This window comes from Odocoileus virginianus, chromosome 19 (genome assembly GCF_023699985.2).
Source record: "Odocoileus virginianus isolate 20LAN1187 ecotype Illinois chromosome 19, Ovbor_1.2, whole genome shotgun sequence".
Taxonomy (NCBI): Eukaryota; Metazoa; Chordata; class Mammalia; order Artiodactyla; family Cervidae; genus Odocoileus; species Odocoileus virginianus.
Window position 1 is genome coordinate 16289313 of NC_069692.1, and position 27908 is coordinate 16317220.

Sequence of the window (27908 nt, forward strand, 5' to 3'; positions counted from 1 at the left end):
TGAACTACTGTGTAGCTGAGTACTTTACTCAAGAAATTATAATTTCTTACTGATGCTGGAGACCTCAGTGAGGCTTAAGAGAGGGCACGAGCTTTCTAGAAAAGAGCTGATAGATCATGAATGGATTTGAGCACTGTAGAAAAGGATAAAAATTCATGCTCAATTCAGCTCACTGGTGAATCAAAAAGAAACAGTTGCGGAAGCTGTTTGAAAATCATAAAGTCTGACTAATTCTGTGCTTTAATCCATCACATGTCAGGATTTTCTCTGAGCTTTAATACTGTATCACTATTTTCAATCATATCTTGACAAGTGCCGGGAAAGAGGGCAATACACGGACAGGAAAACACTTCAATATTCATTTGTTTCTAAATTGCAGGCAAAGAGCTGAATATAATGACAGTGCTTTGCTCATCTTCCAGCTCCCCTTTACTTCAAAATATTTATGCAGGGACGTGCTTCGATAAGTTTGAGTATAATTCATAATCATTGAGTTGAAACTGAATATTTAAGTGTAGGCATGGGTATTCGAGTGTTGGGACTTACACAACTCAAGTATTTCATAGAAACTGGTAAGACTCTTCATCTTACATCCTTTAAGTCTAACATAAAAGCAGGAACAGTTTATTGATCTCATACAATTTTGATGGATCCTTAAAGAAAAGCATCTTTTATAGTTTAACAAAATAATATAATATTCTAGTGGAGATGATTAGTTATGAAAATTATAGAGTGAATTTAAACATTTATTTTGATCTATTTATGTCAGTTAGTAGTCACAACATTTTTTTTTACCATATACTGTATTTCCCTTTAGTACCATTACATGTCCTGTTGATAGTGATGTTTTATGCAAAATATGTATTTTATTTTCCATTGTTTTCTAACTCAAAATATTTAAGTAATGGTCATTAGATTTGCACATAATCCAGCCAGTTGCCCAAATAAAATATTATGACTGGCAGATAGGTCATAACTATAAACAATCTTTCTTCCAGAGGCATTTGCACATGCCGTAATTTCTGCTCACTCTTCAGAAGTAAACTTTCTGAGAAGCTGTTCCTGATTCCCCACACTGGAGGAAAGAGGGGACAGTGTGATTTACTTTTCCAGATTGCTCATTCATGTGAATGACACTTAGAGGTTGAGTGTTGATTGGTGCCTAACCAAGACTGTGTCCCATGAACAGTAGCTGTTCTCCATATGGATCTCCCATGTGTTGATTTTTCCTCCTGACATCATGATCTCAATTCTAAGAAGGTCCAATAGGCAGGAAGTGGAAACTGCCACTTTTGTAAAGATTGGCATAGTGTCACTTCTCCTTTTTTTTTTCTATTAGACGTCTTATAGCACACTGAATCTTTCCTTCATAGTCCTTTCTATGGCTTGTCATTACACAGATACTGGCGAGATTTTTAAAATTCTTTTCCTATTAGATTATGTGTCTAGTGAGTAGGCATGTTTGACTTTTCTCACTAGTATGTCTCCGGCATTTAAGCCAATGACTAGTACATAGGATTATAAAAATGTTTTTTATGAATGAATGAAATATTTTTCAGTATTTTCCTCATTTACTTGGGCAAGAAGCCATGCTTGTGTAGTGTTAAATTAATATCAGATTCATTTCTGATTGAATAAAATAAATAAATTTACTTTCTCAATTAGAAAAATGTTCTTAAGTTTCTCCAAGTTAAATAGACCATTCATTTAAAATTTTCTACCCATCACTAAACTTTCCTTTGTAGGATCCATTTTGTAGGATTCTGAGAAATATGTACTTAAGAGGAAGACAAACATAATTATTTACTATGTAGAATGTTTAAGTCTTTTTCCTATATTTTAGATATAGCCAATCAGATATTTTAGACCACTAGTTCTCAACATGGCTGCACATTGGAGAAGTCTGGGAGCTTTAAAAAGTACTGATGCATGGATCAGGCCCCCAGAGATTCCAATTTAATTGGCCTGGAATACAGCCTGGAAATTTGTTTCTTAAAAGCTTAAAAAATGATTATAATGTTAAGCCATGGTTGAAAACCACTGCTTTAGCCAGTTTTTCTCGGTCCTGCCTCCCTGAATATTAATGGGACTTGGCCATTTGTATCTTTTTAAAACCCTATATGGTTCTAATTTGGAATGACAGCTGAGAATCACAGCTTTAGACAGTATTATTTATCTTTTATGTTTAATTCACATCAAATAATCCCCCACTTTATATCTTTTGGAATATATTTTTTCCAAATAATACATGCACCTTTTAAAAAATATCTACCTATTTCTTATTATATATTTTGTATGATCACAGTATTAATATTTGATGCTTAATGTATGTTTAGTACCCATTGTTTATATCAAATATAAACAAAGTCATTAATTACACTCAGAACAATTTATTTCTTTTCTCTGAAAAATGCAAATATTTTGCTATGCATTTCTTATGCTGATGAGTTATGCAGAACATGTAGAATAATTGTTGAGACCACAACTTTGATTTGTCTGGTTCAGTGATTGAGATACTTGATTATTTGGTCAGCTAGTGGGAATAGTTAAACAAGGTAAGTAGTTGCAAACATGATGCATTTTAAAAGAGTAGATGTCCCAAGATAGAAGAAGTACATGCTACCTTTTTCTTAAGGCCTGAGTCTGAAAGTCCAGTGGCATTTATGTCAAGAGCATATCCCACCATTCAAGCAGTCACAGGGCCCAGATTCAACGAGTAGGCATATAGACCGCACTTCTCAATGAGAGAACTGTGAAAGAATTCAGGGTCATTTAAAAAATTGCTAGAGAAGCACACCAAAAAAAAAAAAAAAAAAGCATGTAATTACTTCCTTTCCTTGCAATATGGTGAACTAGGTACCAAGATTGAACCTCTTCCTAAAAGCAGCTACAACTTTGGATATCATTTAAAAAGACATCCTAAATATATCAGATTACTGATAAATAAAGGAATCGTCAGTCCAAAGACTAAGTAAAGGTACATGCTAAAAGATGTAGGTTAGACACTCAAGCTGGGTTTGCCTTGAAGGCATTTGCAAAACTGAGTAAATTTGGGTTTTATAGGTCTTAGGAGATAGGACATAAAAACACAAGGTAGGACATCAAATAAGAGATTTCCTATAAAGCTGCAATCACGAAAGAGTTCACTGTTGGTATAAAGGCAAACTAGAAATAGTTTAACTGCCCCAAGAAACGCCAAAGGTAATTTTTGTGTTATGAACATTGGTGTTGATTAATGGTGTAGAAAACGTATCCTGAGAACTTGCAACAATCAACTGGTTTTTAATCCATAATTGGAGTCTGAATTTTCAGTGTTGTGGTGATCTGAAAACATTCTGTTTTTTACATTTTTATTGGAGTAGAGTTGATTCACAGTGTTTTGCTAGTTTCCGCTCTATAGCAAAGTGAATCAGTTATACATATACATATATCCTCTTTTTTAAGATTCTTTTCCCTTATATGTCATTATAGATTATTGAGTAGAGTTTTCTGTGCTATACAGTAGATCCTAATTAGTTATCTATTTTATAAAAAGTAGTATGTACATGTCAATCCCAGTTTCCCAATTTATCCCTCCCTTCCCCTCCCCCCACTGGTAACCATACATTTGTTTTCTATATCTGTGACTCTATTTCTGTTTTAGAAGTAAGAGATATTCTTACACTTGAATGGCTAAGTCATAGAGTAGTCACACAACAGACTAGAAAGGAAGAAAGTGAAGTTATGTAGTTGTGTCTGACTCTTTGCAACCCCATTGATTGTAGCCTACCAGACTGCTCTGTCCATGGGATTTTTCCAGGCAGGAATACTGGAGTGGGTTGCTATATCCCACCCAGGGATAGAACCCGGGTCTCCTTCATTGTAGGTAGATGCTTTACTGTCTGAGCCTCCACGGAAGCTCATATAGCAATTATGAAAAACAAAATCATCAACACAAAAGGTGAATTGAGAGAAAGGAGCTAGATATAACATTTTATAGACTGTGTAATATAATTATATGAATTAGGCAAAACTGAATCATGTTGTTTATAAATGCATAATTAGATGGAAAATAAAGTCATAGGTGAATCATAAAAAGTAAATTATATTTTTAGCCAGGTGGGAGATCTATTAAGACATATTTTTAAAAGCCTAAAATATCTGTAGGAAATTTTAACTCACCCTTCTGAGAAATTGATAAATCAACAGATGAGAGGAATATAATTAGTTTAATCAGAGAATTTTGGAAGTTTTCTGAATAATCATTATCTATAAACCAGTCACATTTCTGTACATGAGAATGCAAGTAATTATGATACAAAGTTCAAAGAATACAAATCCTCTGGGAGTATCTTAAGAGAAGTTATGCATGCCCTTCATGGATAAAAAATGAAATTTTGAAAACATCAAAAAATTACCAAATGATGGAGATACATATCATGTTAGTTGATTAAAAGTCACAGTATTATATTAATAGATTTAAACAATTCTAATTGAAATATTAACAGGCTTCTATGTGATTGTGTGTATGTGCATGTGCATAATTTGATGAACATATTTGAAAGTCAATGTGACTGAATAAAGAATAACCAATTAATAATGAAGTAGAACAGTTGGGGAGATTTGCCTTTTTGTATATCAAGAATTATTTTATTACTACAGTAGTTAATATAGTGGTTTAATGGTAAAGGTACAAGCAAATTACTAGTGAAATGAGAACATAGAAAAGCATCTATAGAAATAGTAACTGATTTATGCAAACTAGTAGATAAACATTTTTGATTAAATGAAGTTACGATACATAATTATATTGATGGAGTAAAAATGAGGTTAGAATTCTACTTTTCAGGTCCAAAAATCAATTTCAGTTGTCTTAAGCACCTAGACATGAAAGGTAAGCTACAGACTTTTGTAAACCATATGGCAGAATATTTTTTAAAACATCATGATAAAGTTTTCTTAAACATACACATATACACATAGCAGAAATAACATAAGAAAAAGGTTGATAATTTTAATGACATCAAAGATAAGAACTTATCTTAATTAAAGTCATCATAAAAAAGAGTAGGAAGACTATTCATGAATTAGAAGAAAATATTGGAACATATCTGACAAAGGACTGGTAACCAAGAACATATAAAAAAAGTCAAGAAATTAATAGGACAAAATTCAACAGTAAAATGAAAAATGGGCAAAATATTTGAGTATGAACTTTACAGAAAGAAAGACCAAATTTTCTAATAAGCATAAAATAAGATCACAGTTAAATGGCACATAACACTCAATTGAGAGGCATATATTAAAAGGCCAGAAAATTCCAACTGATGGTGATGATGTGAAAAAAACAAAATCATTATACCCTAGTACAACTGCTTTGAAAAACAAGTTGGAATAACTTAGTAAAATTAAGCATAATCATTCTTCTTACATTGATTCAACTCCTATCTATGACATTTATTTAACTTCAATACATGTGCTTGGAGATATGTACAAAATATTTAAAATAGTAATGTTAAAAAACTTTGGAAATCAACACATAAATCTTTCAACAATGAGATGAATAAATGGAATTTTTTATATTCACATGGTCAAATCCTTATATAGAATAGTGAAAAATTAAGGCATTAGAGCTACATCCACCACTAAAGTTGAATTTACTAAAAAGCATAATCTTAAGCAGAAGAAACAAGGAGGTATACAGAGTACAATCTAGTGATGTAAACTTCAAAAAACCCTGAAAAATTAAACAACAAAATGTTATGCAAAACATAGATCCATTATAGTTGTTTCATCTAGGAAGATAGGATGAATGGATTTAGGAAGGAGTGTATAAGAACCTTCAAAGTGACAATAATTTTTTCTTTCTTAATCTGGTTGGCATGTACTTGGGTGTGGTATGTATTATTTTCTTCATCCCTTTAAAGTATTACATAAGCTTTATTTTAAATCTTTTCAACATCTAATACATATGATACATGACACTGTTCTACCAATAGCAGAACTGCTCATTAGAGGGATCATTATATTTCTAGGATTTTGCAGTCTAGCTATTATAGCTACAATTGTGTCATCCCCTAGTATGGTAAAGTTCTAACTCTTAGTACCTCAGAATGTGATCATATTTGGATGTAGGTTCAATGCAGATCTAATTAGTTAAGATGTGGTCTGTGCTTAAATAGGGTGGGCTTCTATTCCAACAAGACTGGTATCTTTGCAAGAAGGTGGTACGTGAAGACAGACATACATGGAGAACAATATGTGATGATAAAGTCAGAGTTGGAGTTGTGCAGTGGCAAGACAAAGGATACCAATACAAAAGCAAAGCACTGGAAACTAGGAAGAGTCAAGAAAGGAATCCCTTACAGTGTTCTGAGCTGTTCTGCTAGCAGCTCAATTTTGAGCTTTAACCCCCCCAGCACTTTGACACAATAAATTTCTGTTTTAAGCCATCCGGTTTATGGTTCTTTGTTATGGCAGTCCTAGGAAACTAATACATGGTCTAACTACTCTTTGTATCCTTTCAGGAAGAAGTGTTGTTGGTCTCCCAGGAAATAAGGATAGGTAGTAACTGATGTTCATGTTGTATTTTTAAAATTATTTTTTATTGACGGATAATTGCTTTACAGATTTTTGCTGTTTTCTGTCAAACCTCAACATGAATCAGCCATAGCTACACATATATCCCCTCCCTTTTGAAGCTCCCTCCCTCTCCCTCCCCATCCCACCCCTCTAGTTTGATACAAAGCCCCTGTTTGAGTTTCCTGAGCCACACAGCAAATTCCCATTGGTTATCTATCTTACATATGGTAATGTAAATTTCCATGTTACTCTTTCCATACATCTCATCCTCTCCTCCCCTCTCCCCATGTCCATAAGTCTATTCTCTATGTCTGTTTCTCCATTGTTGCCCTGTAAATAAATTCTTCATTTTTCTAGATTCCTTATATATGTGTTAGAATGTGGTATTTATCTTTCTCTTTCTGACTCACTTCACTCTGTATAATAGGTTCTAGGTTCATCCACCTCATTAAAACTGACTCAAATGTGTTCTTTTTATGAGTAATATTCCATTGTGTATATATACCACAACTTCTTTATCCATTCATCTGTCGATGGACGTCTAGGCTTCCATATTCTAGCTATGGTAAATAGTGCTGTGATGAACAATGGGATACATGTGTCTCTTTCAATTTTGGTTTCCTTAGGGTATATGTCCAAGAGTGGGATTGCTGAGTCATATGGTGGTTTTATTCCTAGTTTTTTAAGGAATCTCCATACTGTCTTCCATAGTGGCCGTATCAATTTACACTCCCACCAACAATGCAAGAGTGTTCCCTTTTATCCACACCCTTTCCAGCATTTATTGTTTGTAGACTTTTTGATGAGGGCCATTCTGACCTGTGTGAGGTGATATCTCCTTGTAGTTTTGATTTGAAGAGGAAGAAAGGCAACTATAGTTTGACAGCCTTCAGAATATTATACAATGATGATGCATTTTAAATTTAACTCTAAGTTTTTAAAAACTATAAGTATTCATATGTTTAAAAATTCAAAAGGCAGAATATAATAATATAGTCTAAAGTCTCCCATAACCATCAATGTATCTTTCCAGAGATGCTGATGAATATCTTAGTACATCAGCATATACACCATTATTACACCACCTCTTTTTTACACAAGCCCATTGTATATACTCTGTTTTGTATTTTTCCTTTTTCACATAACTTTGTGACCTGGGAATATTTTAATAATACATAAGTGCTTCCTTTTGCTTATGGCTAAAGAGGCATTCAACAATTTTAGAACAAGTGATAGGCTTTTGAAAATATTTTAATTCTGCTCTTAAAAAGAGAATTAGACTAATAAAAATTTTGGGGTAAATATAATTGAGTGAGTCTTCATCAATGACTTTAGTTCCTTTAGTATATAATAAATATGAAGTGGTAAAGTCTTATGCTATAAACTTTGAAAAATTATGACAAAAGCAGAAAATTTTACACCAAAATAGTTCTTGATTCTACTGCATCTCATTCTCCATGCCAGAAGGGCAAATGGGAACAGAAGGTGAGATAATAAAACCCTGAGGTTTTCTCACTGAGAATCCCAGTTTGGAGAGATGCGGACTAAGAATGTGAAAATGAAATTCTTGAGAGTAGGATCTTAGCAGAACTGAAAATGATCTCTAGGAAATTGACTTTTCCAATGAGCCAGTTTTTTATGACAGAAGATACCCCTGGTTGTATGGTTTGCACTCTTTATAGAACATTTAGAAGAATCTCAAAGATAAAACAGAGAACAGTTTCCTTAGAAGCTCTGCTTTTATTTTCATGTATCCTCTTCCCTCTTTCATCACTACAAACTCTCAGACTGCAGAAAATGAGATTTCCCCTCAAACTGTAGTTTGGATAAAATATGAAAGTGTCAAAAAGAATGTACCCTCAATATGTCAGGCAATATTAGTGTCTAGATTAGAGGCATGTTAATTACCAACAAGCTTTTAAAAGATGGTCAGCAACTAAACAATGGACTGCAGCAGTGCACGGCAGATTAAGTACCTACTCATAAAAATATATTGTCCAAAGATGGGAGGAAAACTTTCCAAGCATGTTTTGTGTTATATAGAACTTAATAAAAAATACAAAATCAATAAAACAATGGGTCAAAGACAAGGCACTAAACAAGCAAATAAAATGAAATGGAAAATTTCAGAGCTAGTAAAACAAATCAAGTTCAAAATATCAACATTTACAACATTTTCAATAAATTAGAAACAACAAGAGGCAGGAAAGGCAGGGTAAAATATTGAATTTCTGCCCTGGGAGAAATACTTAGGATAATAAATTCAATGGAGAAAAATAAACAAAAAGATTTTTTAAATTATGGAAGATGAGAAATTTAGAAGCCAAAGATAAGCTAATATAAGGACAGTTGCTGTTTTTGATGGCAAGATTAAAGTTAATGGGAAAAAAATCTATTAAGATATAGAAAAGAGGAAATTGTCTCCCAAATTAAGACATATTAGACTATCTTAGGTAAATTATGAACTTTTGAGAAAGAAAGATTTTCTTGGACATTTAGGAAGAAACAAATTTTTTTCTGTCTCCCATAAAGGATGAGAAGTAGCAAGTAATATATATCACAAATTTCTCCACAATTTTCAGTACCACGTAGGAAGTCTACAAAATTCCAAGGGGAAACAAAAATGATCTGAAATATTTATCCAGATAAGCTGTCATTTATAGTATAGCTAAATTATCACATAGTAAAAATGACATTTGGCAGACATTCTCAGAGAAGTAAGAACTCAGTAACTATAGCCCATATGATCTTTTCTCAAAGTATTACTACTCATTGATGAACTCCAAGTAATAAGTGTATCAAGGAGGAATTCAGGAATAGAACTGGATTTGTAATGAGTATGGCAGGAAGAATTTTAACATGACCCTTCAAGATTCTCGTGCCCTGGTTTATATGCCTTATATAATCCCCTCTTCTTGAATGTGGATGGGTCTAATAAATATGATCACATATCACTTCCTTGATTAGGTTATTAATTAGTTGACTTTAAGTTTTAATCAAAAGAGAGTTTAACTTGTATGGGTCTGACTTTATAAGGGGGCCTTTAAAGAACATAAAGTTTTAGAGAGATGTTCTCCTAGTAGCTTGAAAGAAAGCAAACAGACACGCTATGACCTGCCAGTGAAGAGAAGTGGCTAGTAACCAACAGTTAACAAGAAAATGGGGGCTTTGATCCTATAGTCATAAGTAACTGAATTCTGCAAATAATTGTTTGATGTTGGAAGAGGACAAGCTCTAGGTGGAGCAGCCAGGCAGCACCTGGAATCCAGTTTCATGAGACCCTACACTTAGGAGCTAGCTAGACCATGCCTGGACTCCTAACCCTATGGAAAATTTGCAATAATAAATGTGTGCTGCTTCTAGATGCCAAATCTGTATTACTTTGTTATGTAGCCACAAGATAATAATATATTGAGCTTTTAAGCATAGAAAGCATACAAACATACTTGAGGAATTTGGATTTAAAAATATGACATCAGTATTATAAAATTTGAAGAGGAAAAATTATATGACTAATTAATTGAAGTAGTTGGGAAAAGGTAGATAGAAGAGTACAAGGCATAATCTTATATTAAGGCAGGAATCATTCAAAGATGTATTAGAAAACTGTGACTGAAATATAATGATTCCAAATTCTTAATGTTTACATATTATTCCTAATATAAGCAGGATTTTAGAGAGCTAGTACTTTTATTAAAGGATTAATGATCTTGTCTATTGCTTTAAAAAAAAACTCAGTTCAGTTCAGTTGCTCAGTCATGTTTGACTCTTTGCGACCCCATGAATTGCAGCACGCCAGGCTTCCCTGTTCATCACCAACTCCCGGAGTTGACTCAAATTTGAGTCCATCGAGTTGGTGATGCCATCCAGTCATCTATCCTCTGTCATCCCCTTCTCCTCCTGCCCCCAATCCCTCCCAACATCAGGGTCTTTTCCAATAAGTCAACTCTTCGCATGAGGTGGCCAGTGTATTGGAGTTTCAGTTTCAGCATCAGTCCTTCCAATGAACACCCAGGACTGATCTCCTTTAGGATGGACTGGTTGGATCTCTTTGCAGTTCAAGGGACTCTCAAGAGTCTTCTCCAATGCCACAGTTCAAAAGCATCAATTCTTCGGTGCTCAGCTTTCTTCACAGTCCAACTCTCACATCCATACATGACCACTGGAAAAACAATAGCCTTGAATAGATGGACCTTTGTTGGCAAAGTAATGTCTCTGCTTTTTAATATGCTATCTAGTTTGGTTATAACTTTCCTTCCAAGGAGTAAGTGTCTCTTAATTTCATGTCTGCAATCACTCTCTGCAGTGATTTTGGAGCCCAAAAACATAAAGTCTGACACTGTTTCCACTGTCTCCCCATCTATTTCCCATGAGGTGATGGGACCAGATGCCATGATCTTAGTTTTCTGAATGTTAAGCTTTAAGCCAACTTTTTCACTCTCCTCTTTCACTTTCATCAAGAGGCTTTTTAGTTCCTCTTCACTCTCTGCCATAAGAGTGGTGTCATCTGCATATCTGAGGTTATTGATATTTCTCCTGGCAATCTTGATTCCAGCTTGTGCTTCTTCCAGCCCAGCGTTTCTCATGATGTACTCTGCATAGAAGTTAAATAAGCAGGGTGACAGTATACAGCTTTGGTGTTCTCCTTTCCCTATTTGGAACCAGACTGTTGTTCCATGTCCCACCCTAAGTATTGCTTCCTGACCTGCATACAGGTTTCTCAAGAGGCACGTCAGGTGGTCTGGTATTCCCATCTCTTTCAGAATTTTCTACAGTTTATTGTGATCCACACAGTCGAAGCCTTCGGCATATCAATAAAGCTGAAATAGATGTTTTTCTGAAACTCTCTTGCTTTGTCGATGACTGCTCCTGTCTGCTCTACCTACATAGATCTGAAATGAGATTCACAGGAGCTAACCTCATAGTTATGTAGGTAATTTTGGGGTTGTGCAGGTAATTTGGGGGCAGTGGGATTTTATGTTATTTTAGCTTTCTTATTTTTGTATTGCTTAATATTTTAAATAGTGAGCATACACTGGTTGCCACACAATAATTATTTTAAAATTCTTTACAATTGTTATGCCTTCCTAAAGACTTGACCTCTGTGATTGTGACATAATGATTTTGTTTATCCTCGAAAATATTCCTTGTTCTGAAGTGTGATTTTTTTTTTTTTTAAATTAGGATGGCTTCACCTGCTTTCTTTTGATGCATGTTAGCATGGTATATCCTTCTCTGTCTTTTGCTTTTAACCTGAGTATTTAAATTTAAAGGATTTCTTGAAGACAACATATAGCTGGATCTTATTATTGTTGTTTTTTAATCTATTCTGATAATCTGTGACTTGTGCACTTCAATCATTTGCATTTAAAATGATAATATAGTTGGATTAATATCTACAATGTTGCTATCTATTTTTCTGTTTGTCACCTTTTTCTTCTTTTATTATCCCTCTTATTTTTCTGTCTTCTGGTTTCAGTTGAGCATTTACATGGTTATATTTCCACTCCACTCTTTACCTAGTAATTATACTTCTTTTTAATGTTTTTATAGTTGCTGTAGTGTTTGCAATATACATTTTAAACTATTCTAAATTCATTTTCATTAGGCCATTCTCCTGTCATAAACATTATTTCATTTTCTTGCTGGAAGTAAGTCTACTGTCATTGTTTTCCTTGTTACTCTATGGGTAAGGTGCCCTTCCACTCCCAACTCACCCCTGGCATTTTTCTAGATTTTTCTCTTGGTCTTTAGTTTTCTGCATTCTGAGTATCACATGCCTAGATGTAGATGTTTGGTGCTTATCCTGTTTGGCGTTTTCTGAGATTTCTAAGACTGAGTTTTTGTATTTGTCATTAATTTTGGAAAATTCTTGACTATTATTTCTCCAAGCATTTCTTCTGCTTTATCCTCTCTTCTAGTACTCAAGTTCTAATATGCTATAACTTTGATAATTGTTTCACAGCTCCTGGGTATTCTATTTTTTTCCCCATTTTTTTCCCTTTGCATTTCAGTTTGGGAAGTTTCTATTGATATATCTTCTAAGTTGTTGATTCTCTCTGTGGCTGTGTCCAGTCTACTGGTGAGCTCAGCAAAGATATTCTTCATTTGCCATAGTGTTTTTAATTTCTAGTATTTCTTTTTGACTGCCTTTAGAGTTTCTACCTTTTGGCTTATATTATCCATATGTTCTTGTATGTTGTCTCCTCTTTCTGTTATAACCTTAACATAGAAATCTTAGTTATTTTAATTTCTGTCTGATAACTCCAACAGTGTCTTTCTGACTTTGCTTCTACGGCTTATGTTATTACTTCAGACTGTGTTTTTTTCTTTTTCTTTCCTTTTACCATGCCTTGTGACTTTTTGTTGAAATGTGATATATCAGGTAGTAGGAACCAAGGTAAGTAGACCTTTGGTATAAGTTTTTATATTAATTTGGCTAGGAGTATGATTGTGTTTAATGTTTGTAGTAGCTGCAGGGACTTCAGATTCCTCTAGTACCATTGTTTGTAGCTTTTTAAAAGCTGGGTTTCTCTACATACTTCTTCTCAGAGAGACACTATGCTTTCATTTCTAGATCTCTTAATCAACTGTTATTTTACTGCAGTCCCGTTGATGTGGTGGTAAGGTGTTAGTGATGGGAAGTATTCTGTAATCTAAAGACTAAATCTCAGTCTTGTAGTAGACCTGTGCTCCTGGGCTGTACCTTCACATGGATTTCTTGCTTCCCAATCCCCATCCTTTTGGTGAGACATGAAGGCAAGAGGCAACTAGAGATGGAGAACTACCTTTCCCCAAGTGGAATGAGACTCTGGTAAAGTCCTTTTCTTTATAGAATGGGACTTTGCTATAGAGGATATTTTGTATCTATTTCACAGTGGCTGTTCTCCTCCTCCTCTTGCCAAAGACACAAAGGGATCTTTGTTAGCTCTTTGCCATGAGAATCCTGCAGAATTTGTGCAAATAAAACCCATTAAAGTGTGGTGGCCCTTTTACGATAGTGACCTCTTTATGACTGTAGCCCCTAGGAGTTTCTCATTCTTGAGCTAGTCCACACCTGTGTGTGTGTGTGTGTGTGTGTGTTTGTGTGTGTGAGTTGCTTAGTCGTGTCCACCTCTTTGCAATACCATGGACCACAGCCCACCAGGCACCCCATCCATGGGATTCTTCAGGCAAGAACACTGGAGTGGGTTGCCATTTTCTTCTCCAAAAGAAACTATAGAAAGAAAGAAAGTGAAGTCGCTCAGTCGTGTCTGACTCTTTACAACCCCATGGACTGTAGCCTACCAGGCTCCTCCATCCATGGAACTTAGCCTCAAGCAATTTGTAAGAATACCCTATCAGTTATTACTATTGGTTTATGGCTCCAATGGTTTATATAAGCAGATCTTGGCTAACACTTTCAGGATTCACTTGTCTCTCTAGATTTTTTGAAAAATACTTATTTGGCTGTCCTGAGTCTTAGTTGTGACATGTGAGATCTTGATTGTAGCATGTGGGATCTAGTTTCCTGACCAGGAATTGAACCCCAGCCCCTGCATTGGGTGTACAGAGTCCTAGTCACTGCACCACCCTTCTAGAGAAGTCTTTGTCTCTCTATATTTTGAGCTTGCAGTTTGTCTTACAACCTTCTCTTTCTCATAAGTTCATAAAAATTGTTGACTTCCAGTTTATTCAACTTTTTCTTGTTGTAAGAAAGAGATGATGGCTTCCAAATTCTTTTCACATCATAGATGAACCTGGAAGATCTTACATTTATTTTTAAATCATGGAAATACATGAAATCACCAAAGGACCAATTGTAGAGAAATGTCATAAGGTTTTTAACACTTCAATAATTAGACATCAGACATAATCTGGTAGTGGGTATTGAGATAGTTTATGAGAGATGGAATAAATGTCAGGAGACTGTGAAGCCATAAAGACCAAGAAAATAAAAATTTCAAGAGAAGTGAGTGATCAAGTGGTTGAATGTTACTGAGAGGCCAAGAAAGCCCCAAAGAGGGTTGTGCATATTTGATTTGTCAGAAATCACATAATAAGATTAAGATAAGAGCAATCTTAGTAGAAGGAGCTAGGAAGAGTGTGAGTGTGTGTGTGTGTGTGTGTGTGTGTGTGTGTTGAGGAGGAAAGCAGAAACCAGACTAAAATGAGTAAAAGTGTTTATTAAAGAATATGTGAAGACATCATGACTTAATCCTATTTCCAAAGAGAAGTTTTCATCAAGAAGAATATTTTTACCTTTAGCCTTGAATTATTTAGGAGAACCCTGGAAAAGTTACTGAAAGTCTGTTCCCTGCCTATAAAACTAAACGTGAAAAATAGGAATAATAGCAAACTAAATAAATTATACCATTAATGTGGCAATAATGGTTTTTAAAAATCCCTGGAGACTTAAAGAGCAGAACATTACTTCTCTAAGGAAAATTCTATGGTCTAAATTTAGGGAGTCTAGTACAGTTAGGCAAGAATTTTAGAAAATAAATTGTCCGTTTGGCAAAGAAGAAGAGCTGTGGTATTGGGAAATCACTTTTGAAACATCCCTATATATGTATCCAGGATTTTTAAGGAATAGTGTGAAGCAACAGTATATGCGTTGTGCTGTTAATCTTTAGGATCAACCTGGGAGAAAGCACTGCTGCTTTTTCAGAAGTGAATTACTCTTCCCATCGCCCAGACCCCTGAGAAACAGACCTTACAACCCTCTTTACTTCAAGGACAAAGAGTTAAGTAAGTACATTAGAGCCTGCCTTTGAAATAGAATTTAATCAGGCATTCTAGAGGAGGCAGACTCCATCAAGGCCAAATATTATTTCTAATTGCTTTTATTTGTGCTCTGCATTTTGACCTGGTGTAGGGCTAGATGTCAAATGAGATTTCTCAATTAGGGTGAAACAGCTTAGTCTAGCCAGCTGAGTTTCATAATGACCCTCTGAAACTTCCCTTCTTAGTGTGACTCTAATGATACTAAAGATTTTCATAGAACAAATTCATCATTCATTAACTCTAAAGCAAATTCACTTTGTATGTTCAGGAGCACTGCCCTTCCAAATCTAGCTGCATGAATTATTCTAGTTAACATACACCACCGTTGCGTTACAGGAGGCTGAATCTCAAATGTACATATCTACACAAATCCCTGCTGACTTCCAAGATCAACTACTTCCACAGATACCCACTGGGAGATTAGAACACAGCAGGATATAACAGAGCCTTAGACAATGTAATCAGCCATCCTGTTCTCTGAGGCAGGTTTCCTGACGAGCAGACAGAATGAAAACTCTGACAAGGATGCAGGCAAAGAAGTGAGCACATGTGGCTAAAGTGTTCATGACACTCTTCTTGTACTTTTATTCTGAATTTTCTCTTCTTATAAATGTATTTCCTAAGTTTGCTCTGCGTCTCCACTCAGACTAGGAGTTCCTTTCACACACTTCTTTCTTTTTAATATGTGTCAGGACAGTCTCTTCAGATCTTTTATCCCCTAATGAATTTTTCAAAAAGAATTTTTCATGAGTAGTTGCTGATTCTGCCATGGGTTTTCCTTTTCCTTTCCTTTTATTTAGTTTTCTTTATTCTTCACGGGTGCTTTTACTTTTAATAATGATCATGCCATTGGTTTCCTTTCACCACCTAAAAGTGAAAGGAACCAAGTACTTATTTCTCAAGAAATACTTCCTTTTTTTATGTAAACAGTTCCTCAACATAAAAACATAACTCTGAAGCAAGCTACGTTTTCTTTACTGCAGCGTGTATGAAGTGAAAGCCTCCACATAGTTTTGAAGGGAGGATAATTTAAATTTTATCAGCAAACAGCAGCAGAAGTAGTACCAGGAACCTCTGAAGGAAAGCTTGGCTGCTTCAAAGCCGACCCACTGGGATGAAAGAAGACAGTTTTGTTTTAGAGATGAAAGTTGACTAGGTAATTTTTTTTCTTTTTTTTTTTAGATTTCACCCTATTTTATTCAAGGGCTTTCTCGATGGCTCAGCAGGTAAAGAATTCCCCTGCAACGCAGGAGATGAGGGTTCAATTCCTGTGTCAGGAAGAGCCCCTGGAGAAGGAGATGGCAACCGGATCCAATATTCTTGCCTTTAAAAGCCCATGGACAGAGGAGCCTGGCGAGCTACAGTCCAAAGGTTCACAAAGAATCAGACACGACTAAGCACTCAGGCACATTTTATTTACTATTGCTTGCCTAGATTCCATGGTGTAAGACAGAAGTCTCATGGAAAATCTGATTCTTCTCTCTGGCCATTCTAATACTTCTCTCTGACCTCTTGTTAATATAAAGACAAACATCATGCTTTTATACCTCATGTAAACATTTTCATCACGGAAATTTCAAAAATGAAAAGCAAAGAGCTAAAGTTCAAAAACATGATTCATCTTGAGGAAAAAAACTTAAGGAAGTGCAAACAGAGGTAACCCTGGTGTTAGCTTTTTGTTTGGCTGGCATTCATCTCTCATTTATGGAAAAAGAAGGGTCAATATTTCATCAATACTTTTTTTTTTATATAAAGATAGCTTTCAAAAGGAGATTAAGAAACCTAGTTTTTCTCTTAAGTGATTTATAAATTTAGCTATAAGCAGGCTTATCAAAAGATACGTATTTCATTTAGGAGTGAATTTGTGGAAAGAAATTAACAAATATCAACAATAAATAAAATAGTTCCAGATTCACAATGCAGACAAATGTTGTGAAAAGCAAAAATAAAATTACTTTTCCTTTTTTTTTAAAGAGAGAGACAGCTAAACTAATTTCTCTCCAAAATATCTTTAGCTTAAATGCCCTTTGGTATTTAATAAATGTGACCTCAATATTAAAGCTTCTAGCAAAACATTCACAGGCTGAGTTTGTGAACCTATCAAACTTTACCTTTACATTTCCAGTAGTTTATTGTTGGATCAGCCAGGATAACTACTGCTGCTGCTAAGTCGCTTCAGTCATGTCTGACTTTTAGCGACCCCATGGACTGCAGCCTACCAGGCTCCTCGGTCCTTGGGATTTTCCAGGCAAGAGTACTGAAGTGGGATGCCATTGCCTTCTCCACCAGGATAACTAAGGGATATGAATGTAATCCATCTGTCCAAACTTACTTTTCATGCATTTATTTTTATGATTTGTTTTACCATGAATGCAGTGTGGAAGTTGAGAGTTTGAGAAGGCTCTTATCAGGTAAGATTGAGGTCATTAGAGATTTTTCTCCTTCAGTTGATGAGTGTTAGAGCTAGGATTAGGACCCAGTGACTCTGGCTCCAAGACCAGAGTGATTTTCCATCTATGAAATGTTTTGCTTCCTCCTGAGGCATAATTAGACAAAAGTATTTACTAACTAATAGAACATGATAAGAAAGGAGTAAAATGATATGCCTTCTTAGCTGATCTAAAATAATAACTTTGATGTTTTCTTTGACATTCCTAGGTAAGATAGACACTTCAAATTCCCAGAGCTTGTATTACACAGTTGTGTAACATATTTTCTTATCGTTATCTGTGTCCCACTAGCCTGTGATCTATTTGAGAAAAAAAAAAAACTAACACATTTATAATACTAGAGGCCAGCATTGTTGAATGAGCTTAGAAAAGTGCACAAACATCTAAGTTAGTAAATAGTGCAGAAGAGGAAAGAGAAAGACAACCAGCATCTACTCACTGTCCACTGTGGACAAGGCTATGTGATTTACATACATTATTTTACTTGTAAAATATTATTTCTCACAGCAAACCTCTGAAGTTAATATTTATTATACCCTTTAATAGATGAAACTGAGAAGGATTATACACACACACACACACACACATATATATATATAATATAACTAAAGGGATTATATTACTCTTTGAAAATCATACATACAGTAAACTAGTATTTGACTCCAGGTATGACCAAAATTGATGCTTTTGAACTGTGGTGTTGGAGAAGACTCTTGAGAGTCCCTTGGACTGCAAGGAGATCCTACCAGTCCATCCTAAAGGAGATCAGTCCTGGGTGTTCATTGGAAGGACTGATGCTAAAGCTGAAACTCCAATACTCTGGCCACCCCATGTGAAGAGTTGACTCATTGGAAAAGACCTTGATGTTGGGAGGGGTTGGGGCAGGAGGAGAAGGGGACGACAGAGGATGAGATGGCTGGATGGCATCACCGACTCTATGGACATGAGTTTGAGTGGACTCCAGGAGTTGGTTATGGACAGGGAGGCCTGGCGTGCTGCGATTCATGGGGTTGCAAAGAGTCGGACACGACTGAGTGACTGAACTGAACTGATGACCAATTCAAAGCTGATACATCCATCTCAGGCCTAATACTCATGGTTAATAATGATGGGTATTTATTCTCCCCCAGCCAGTAAACTGGACTTCCCTGGTGACTCTGTGATAAAGACCCTGTTTGCCAATGCAAGAGAAGTGAGTTCAATCCCTGAGTTGGGAATATCCTGGAGAAGGAAATGGCAACCCAGTCCATTATTCCTGCTTGGGAAATCCCATGTACAGAACTGGCAGACTACAGTCCATGTTGTCCCAAAGAGTCGGAAATGACTTAGTGACTGAACTAAGTTGATGTTCAGTTGCCAAGTCGTGTCCGACTATTTGTGGCCCTGTGACCTGCAACATGCCAGGCTTCCCTGTCCTTCACTATCTCCTTAAGTTTGCCCAGACTCATGTCCATGAGTCAGTGATGCCATCCAACCATCTCATCCTCTGTTGCCCCCTTCTCCTCCTGCCCTCAGTCTTTCCCAGCATCAGGGTTGTTTTCAATGAGTCAGCTCTTCACATCAGGTGGCCAAAGTATTGTAGCTTCAGCATCAGTCCTTCTAATGAATATTCAGGGTTGATTTCCTTTAGGATTGACTGGTTTGATCTCCACTCAATTAAGAGTTGTTCATACAACACGTGATTTCTTCTTTACAACAATTAAAGAAGTACTCATTATTGTTAACACCATTTTACAGATTATAAAACAGATTCAGAAAGATTAACTATGGAATTTTCCAGCAAGAATACTGGAGTGGGTTGTTGTTTACTGCTCCAGGGGTTCAAAGTCATATAGATTGGTAAGTGCCAAAGTGGGATTTAAAAGCAGGTATGAGTGATTTGAAAATAAACATACTTTGCAACAGAATCAAATGTATATATGCATGTTTGTTGGAAACTAAAAAAACAAATGTGTCAGCTGCCCTGCACTGCAGGTCATCCCCTAATTTCAGCATAGCTGTGACATACAATTCCCTGTATGTTAGCTCCTGTGTCAAGAATATAGATTAATTGTTGTATACATATATACATATATGTGTGTGTGTGTTTGTATTTATGTATATACACACACATACAAATCTTTATCCATTCATCTGTTGATAGACACTTAGGTTGCTTTCTCATCTTGGCTATGTAAATAATATTTCTATGAACACTGAGTGCATATATATTTTGAATTAGTAGTTTTGGGGGAGCTATATAGCCAAGAGTGGAACTTCTGGGTCACATGATAGTTTTATTTTTAAATTTTTGGGAAATTGCCACACTTTCATTCCTACCAACAATGTACTAGAGTTTCCTCTTCTCCACATCCTTGCCAACACTTGTTATTTGTTGTCTTTATTGATGATGGTCATTCTGACAGGGCTAGTAGCTCAGCTGGTAAAGAATCTACTGCAATGCAGGAGACCCCTGTTCAATCCCTGGGTCAGGAAGATCTCCTGGAGAAGGGATAGGCTACTCACTCCAGTAGCCTATCTTGGGCTTCCCTGGTAGCTCAGATGGTAAAGAGTCCACCTGCAATGGGGGAAACCTGGATTCAATCCTTGGGTTGGCAAGATCCCCTGGGGAGCACAACAACCCATTTCAATATTCTTCCCTCGACAGAGGAGCCCTGAGGGCTGTAGTCCATGGCGTCACAGAGTCAGACGAGACTGAGCGACTAAGCACACATTCTGACAGGTGTGAAATGATGTCTTGCTGTAGTTTGCCCTGTTGATGAGAGATAATCCATGGCAGCCTGCAGAGCTTTCATTGTCTTGGGGCCTGTCCCTACCCACTAGTGGGTGAAGTCAAGTCCTGGGGTTTCTGTCTTAAGCGTACCTTATTTTTTTTACTAAGGTATAGTTGATTTGTAATGTTATTTTAGTTTTAGGTATACCACATAATGATTCAAATTTTTAGAGATTATACTACATTTAAAGTTATAACAAAAATATTGGCTGTAATCCCTATGCTGAACAATATATCCTTGTTTAACTTACTTATTTTATACATAGTAGTTAAATTCATAAATTTATTAACCTCATAAATTCCTACCCTTACCTCCCCCCACCATCTTACCACCAACTGGTACCAGTTACCACAAACTGGTAACCACCAGTTTGTACTCTATTATCGGTGAGTCTGTTTCTGTTTTGGTCTATTAGCAAGTTTTTTTTTAGATTTCACATGTAAGTGATAACATATAGTATTTTTCTTTCTCTGCCCGAATTATTTCACTAAGCATAATACCTTCCGGGTTCACCTTGTTGTGTCAAATGACAAAATGTCATTCTTTTTTATAGTTGAGTAGTATCACAGTGTGCGTACTTGCATTTATGTGCACATACGTCTTCATCCATTCATCTGTTTTTGGGCACTTGGGTTGTTTTCATGTGGGAGATACCTGGGTGGGGAAGATCTCCTGGGGAAGAGAATAGCAATCCACTCCAGTACTCCTGTGTTTAATTCCATGGACAGAGGAGCCTGGTGGGCTACAGTCCATGCAGTTGCAAAGAGTTAAACTTAACTGAGTGACTAACACACACAGGTTGCTTCCATGTCTTCAGTTCACTCACTCAATCATGTCAAACTCTGCAAACCCATGGACTGCAGCACACCAGGCTTCCCTGTCCATCACCAACTCCCGGAGCTTACTCAAACTCATGTCCATTGAGCCGGTGATGTCACAATCATCTCATTCTGTCGTCCCCTTTCCTTCCTGCCTTCAGTCTTTCCCAGCATCAAGGTCTTTTCCAGTGAATCAGTTCTTTGCATCAGGTGGCCAAAGTATTGGAGTTTCAGCTTTAGCATCTGTCCTTCCAATGTATATTCAGGACTGATTTCCTTTAGAATTGACAGGTTGGATCTCCTTGCAGTCCAAGGGACTCTCAAGAGTCTTGTACAACACCACAGCTCAAAAGCATCAATTCTTTGGTGCTCAGCTTTCTTTATGCTCACATCCACACATGATTTCTGGAAAAACCAATTATAAACAATGCTAATATGAACAACATTGGGGTGCAGGTATCTTTTTAAAATTAGCATTATTGTTTTATTTGGCTATATACCCAGAACTTGAATGACTAGATCTTAAAGTAGTTACATTTTTAGTTTTTTGAGGAAACTTCATACTATTTTCCACAGTGGCTGCTCCAATTTACATTTCTATTAATATCAGCAGTGTGCAAAGGGTTCCCTTTCCTACACATCCTCACCAACATTTGTTATTTGTGGTCTTTTGATTGTGTCCATTTTGTCAGATTTGAGATAATATCTCATAACTGTTTGTGTTTTGATCGTCTGTTTCCACTTCACGAGGTTCTTCTGGGGTTTTGCCTTGTTCTTTTGTTTAGAACATGTTTCTCATTTTGCCTACTTTGCTGTTTTTCCTTCTCTGTATTTGGTAGGTTGGTTACATTCCCCAACCTTGGAGAAGTGATCTTTTGTAGGAGACATCCAATGAATTCCAGTAGCACACTCCATCTCTAGTTGCCAGAGCTAGATGCTCTAGAGGTGCTCATGGGTGGGTGGTTTTGTGGTCAGGCTTTCTGGATCTAGTATCAGCTCATGGGTGGGGCCAATTCTTGACTGTTGACTCAAGGGGTTCCCAAAACTGGTGCTTGGCTTCTCGTGAGTGGTGCTGGATCCCAGAGAAGGCTGGCTAATGAATCCTAGGTATCTCTGAGCTAGTTTTGGCCCATTGGTGGGGGAACTGGAGTGCAGTGGTTCCCAGCATTGCTGCTGGCCTGCTGGTAGGTGGCTAGGTCCTACCATGGCAGCCTTCAGAGCTGTGGTTGTCCTGGGGCTCATGCTTGCCCACTAGTGGGTGCAGTCAGGTCCCAGGGTTTCTGCCTTCAGCATCCTGGGGTTTCCAGATCTAGTGTCTGCACCTTGGTTATGGGGCTAGATTCTGGACCCTCTGGTAGGCAGGGCCATGTCTAGGGGAGGCTGTGGACCCAGGGGTTTATAGGCAGTCTGCTTGGTAGTAGGTGGGGCTGTTCCCCACTTGGCTAGTCACTTGGCATGAGGCTTCCCAGTACTGTTGCCTACAGGCTGGTGGATGGGGGTAGGGCTGGGTCCTGAGGATAACAAGCTAGAGGGAGGGTTTCAGAATGGTACTTGCCAGTATCAATGTCCATGTGGTAGAATAAGCTCCCCAAAATGGCTGCTGCTGGTATCTGTGTCCCAGTGTGATCCTCAGTTGCCTTCTGACTCTCTGTGAGATTCTCCAGATCATCAAGTGGGTCTGATTCAGGTTCCTCTCAAATTGCTCCTTCTGCCCTGGGTCTCTGTGTGAAATTTTTTTGTGCATCCTTTTAAGTGTGGAGTCTTTTTATCCCCCAACCCTTTTGTCGGGGGAGTTTGTAATTTCCTCAGTTCTGTCTTGCTGCAACAAATACTTGAAGCGATGGATGGACCAGTGTTACAGCTCCATGTTACACTTTGAATCTCCCCCAAAAAAGCCTTTCAAAGCCAAATGTTCTGAGAGTGTGTCTTCCAGGCACAGGGCATTTGGCTTGGGGAATCCAGTGTGAAGCTTAGACCCCTCTCTCTCGTTGAGGAGAACATCGGCAATTTTAGTTAATCACCTGTTGTGGGTTGCCCACCCCAGGGGTATTGGTCTCCACTATAATACACCTCTATCCCTCCTGCCCACCTTTTGGTTTCTTCTTTATATTTTTAGTTACAGAAGGTATTTTCCAGTCTTCCTCATCAATAGTTTCTCAGTAAATAGCTATAATTTTGATTTACCCATGAGAGAAGGTGAGCTCAGGGCCTTCCTCCTCCACCATCTTACAGTTTTCCTCTGGTGATTAGTGATGTTGAGCATCTTTTCATGTGCCTGTTGGCCATCTGTATGTCTTCTGTGGAAAAATGCCTATTATTTTTTAATTGAGTTGTTTGGCTTTGATATTGATTTGTGTGAGTTTTTAAATTTGTTTTGGATATTAACTCCCTTATCAGATATATCATTTGCAAATATCTTCTCCTATTCAATACTCAGTCATAAAAAAGGAGAAAACAAAAAAAAAAACCTGACATTTTACCACTAGCAAAATCATGGATGGACCTGGAAGGTATTTTGCTTAGTGAAGTAAGTCAGACAAAGATAGAAAAATATTACATGTTTTCACATCCATGTGGCATCTAAAAAATAAGTGAACAAATATAACAAAATAGAAACGGACTCACAGAGAACAAACTAGTGGTTACCACAGGGGAGAAGGGTGGAAGGGAGAGAAAAAGAGCAAAATAGGTGAAGAGAATTAAGAGATACCATCTACTAGGTGTAAACTCAATAAGTTACAATGATGTAACATTCAACATGGGGAATATAGTCAATATTTTCAATAATTCTATATGGAGTATAATCTATAAAAATATCAAATTACTGTGCTATAAATCTGAAACTAATATTGTAAGTCACTATACTTAAATTAAAAAAAAAAAGGGCGTAGACTTTTCTCTGTCAGACACCAGAAAGACCACTCCTCAGGGCATGCATAATCTATTAAGTGCAGGGGATTTAACTCCCTCAGTGACAAACCTTAACCAATGGGGCTCAGAAGGCAGTGGATAACAATTCCCATCCTATGGTGGATCAGTTCTGGAGCTTACTCTTTATGGATCCTCAGAATTTCTAGTGGGATTGAACCCAGATTCCCAGCTAATTAAAAACCTTTGATAGATTTTTCTTTCATTTTTTTTTTTTAACCAAAACCACATAGATGACAATAAGACATGTTAAAAAACAAACAAACTCCTGAGCAGAGTAAGGCGTTGCTCAGTTACTGGCCTCAATATTAGCTTTTGTAACCAGAATTATAAAATAAGCCCAATAATACAATAATGGAAGAAATTGACTGTAACTGCCTATTACTCCATGTTCCCCTCTTCACCTATTAAAACCGAAGTTCTGTCTTAACCACTGCAGTTGTCTTCCTTCTAACTGTTCCCTACTGTGCCTGCCTCCAAATATACAAACACACAGACTCAATTTTTAAAATTGTATTAAATCCATGCATGTTTCTCTCATGAATAGAACCTATGATGTAATTTAAAAATTTCTAAAAAAAAATTTGAAATTTTGAAAACTATAAAAACATCAGCTTTTAAAATTTGAAGTCTTCATATGTATAAGGTATTTAGGTTGCTAAATTAAAAATAGATTCCAAATTTCAGCTTTCCAGAAAAAAAAGCTGCTTACAAGAATGAGAGTCTTCCTCTGCATTCCTAAATTTGTGGGAGTGGAATTTCTTGAAATAATTGTTTTAAGTGCAAATATTTCAGCATCAAGTTTCATGCCTTTGTAAAAACATATATGTATATATTCTATTTCAAATTGTTTTCCCATTTAGGTTGTTACAGAATATTGAGCAGAATTCCCTGTGCTGTACAGTAGGTTCTTGTTGATTATCCATTTTAAATATAGCAGTATGTACATGCCCATCTCAAGCTTCCTAACTATCCCCTCCCCCATCTTTCCCCCTTGGTAACCATAAGTGAGTCTGTTTCTGTTTTGCAAGTAAATTTATTTGTATCATTTCTCTTTAGATTCTGCTTGAAAATAATATCATACAATATTTCTCTTTCTCTGGCTGACTTCATTCAGTGGTGACAATCTCTGCATCTGTCCATGTTGCTGCAAATGGCATTATTTCATTCTTTTTAATGGTTGAATGCTATTCCATTGTATATATGTGTGACATCTCATCATCCATCCCTTTGTTGATGGACATGTAGGCTATTTCCATGTCTTGGCTATTGCAAACAGTGCTGCAATGAACACTGGGGTGCATATATCCTTTCAGACCATATTTTCCTCTGGATATGTGTCCAGGAGTGGGATTTCAGGGTCATATGATAGCTCTGTTTTTAGTTTTTTCAGGAACCTCCATACTGTTCTCCATAGTGGCTGTACGAATTTACATTCCCACCAACAATGTAGGAGTGTTCTGTTCTCTCCATACCCTCTCCAGCATTTATTGTGTGTGGACTTTTTGATGATAGCCATTTTGGATGGGGTTGAAGTGATATCTCACTGTAGTTTTGATTTGCATTTCTCTAGTAATCGGTGATGTTGAACATCTTTTACGTGCCTCTTGGCTATCTGTATGTCTTCTTTTTAGTATAATCATACCAGTGATCCAGGAGGTTGAGCTTACTAGGTAGTTTCAGTGACTAAAAGATGGTATCCTTTGAATATTTGTGGCTCCAGTACTGTTTTATGCCCATCACCCGCCAAGGCTTTCTTACAGATTGAGAAAAGGATCACTGATTAATCTGTGTGAGATTAACAGCCACCCAAATTTTATTTTATTTTGGCATGGTTTTATTCTATTTTGTTACTTTTTTTGTCTTGCTTGTTTGTTTGTTTACTTAAATGTTTAGTGAACATTTCAGTATGATAGGGAAATATGTCTAAAGTGTTGCCTTAGTGCAGTTATTTCATAGTTATTTCTTGGGTGATTTCAAAATTCAACATTATGTTAAAACATTCAACTTCATACATGTCCAAAATGATGAAACTCACTAGAAAACTGCATCATATAGGTATTTCCTAACAATTTGTATAGCTGTATAAGACAATCAGTGATGTTTTAGGGAAGATCATGCTATAAATGAAATGCAAGAAGATGATGTCTGATGTTGAAAGAAGGAAGAAGGGATAGAAAATGCCATCTAAAAGAAGGAAGAAGGAATATAGGAGGAGTTAGTTCTAATAGCATTTAGTGCATTATATACCAAGTATTTCAGCAATCCCATATTTTTATACATTAGCTAATTTATCCAGTAATTAGTAATGTATGAGTCTTAGGAGTATTATTTTTTGTTTTGGAGGATGCTTTGAGTAATGAAGAAATATGTTGCTTACCTGAATTCTCTCAATGCTTATTTTCTTTGAAATGTATTGAGGGATGTACTACATCAATTAGAATTCATTTTTTTCAGGCATATACTGAGCCCACTGAAAGGATGCAGAGAATGATTGTCTTTGTAAAATATGCTGGGTCAAAATCAAGTCCTTTTATCTAGTGTAATCTCTACTTCAACAGCTGAAGCATCGTTCAAAAGGCATTTGAATCAAGTGATCCTTGTCAGGTCTGCTGAAGATCTGGTCATTTTCACAGTTGACTTCAAATGGCTGAGATTATAACCCACATCACAAAACAGCCACTTTTGCCCTCTAAATGGAACTGGTGAATTGCATAGTTACCAGGAGACACACATCAGGTATTCTTGCTGAGCAACAAAACATTTATGTGACTCACTTTATTGTAGTGGTCTAGAACCAAACCTGCAATATCTCTGAGGTATACCTGTGTTTCTACTGCTTAGTAGAGAGATAAGTTTCAGTATGATGTGATATGCATTCCATGTCCTGATAAGAGGACTGTCCAAAAAAAATTTCTTGGCCTAGGTTTTAAAATGACAAAAACTTACTTGCAGTTCTTCCTTTTGTGTGATTCACTAATTCCCTCCCAAGACCTCCCCAGTGTCTCATTCTATTAGAATAAGCTAAGACTTGAGATGCAAAATCTCATCATCTCAATCAAATCCAAGTTCAAATGAACATCCTTGAATTCAGATCATTGGGTACAATTTTTCAAGGTTCCTTCTTGATCTGAGTTCCTGTGAACTAGAGAGACAAGTACTAGCACTTGTACCACCCTCTCCCATATGTATATACCCTACATATTACGGTGAGTCAGCATAGGATAACTGCAGTAGATGTTCTAATTCGAAAAGGGGAAAGCACAAGACATAGCACTGAGAATGAGTCCCTATATCTCCTGGCTTTGTCCACTGAAGTCTTGGTTTCATCCTTTAAATTATCATTCATTTTCCATAAAATAGAGTCCCCCATTTGTAGCTGAATAATTTTTTCTGTCTGCTCTTGTGCATAGGAGCTTGGAAATCCAAAGATACCTTTTCATTTCATACTGATTCTGTCCTTTTAAATTCAAGTTGGTGCTGTCGCCAAAATGATCACCTTTAAAAACTGTGGAGTTTCTATGAATGGTTTTAGAACTCTATCTTAGGCAGATAAGACTGTTATAACTAAATACCATAGACTGGGTGATTTAACAAGTATTTATTTTTAA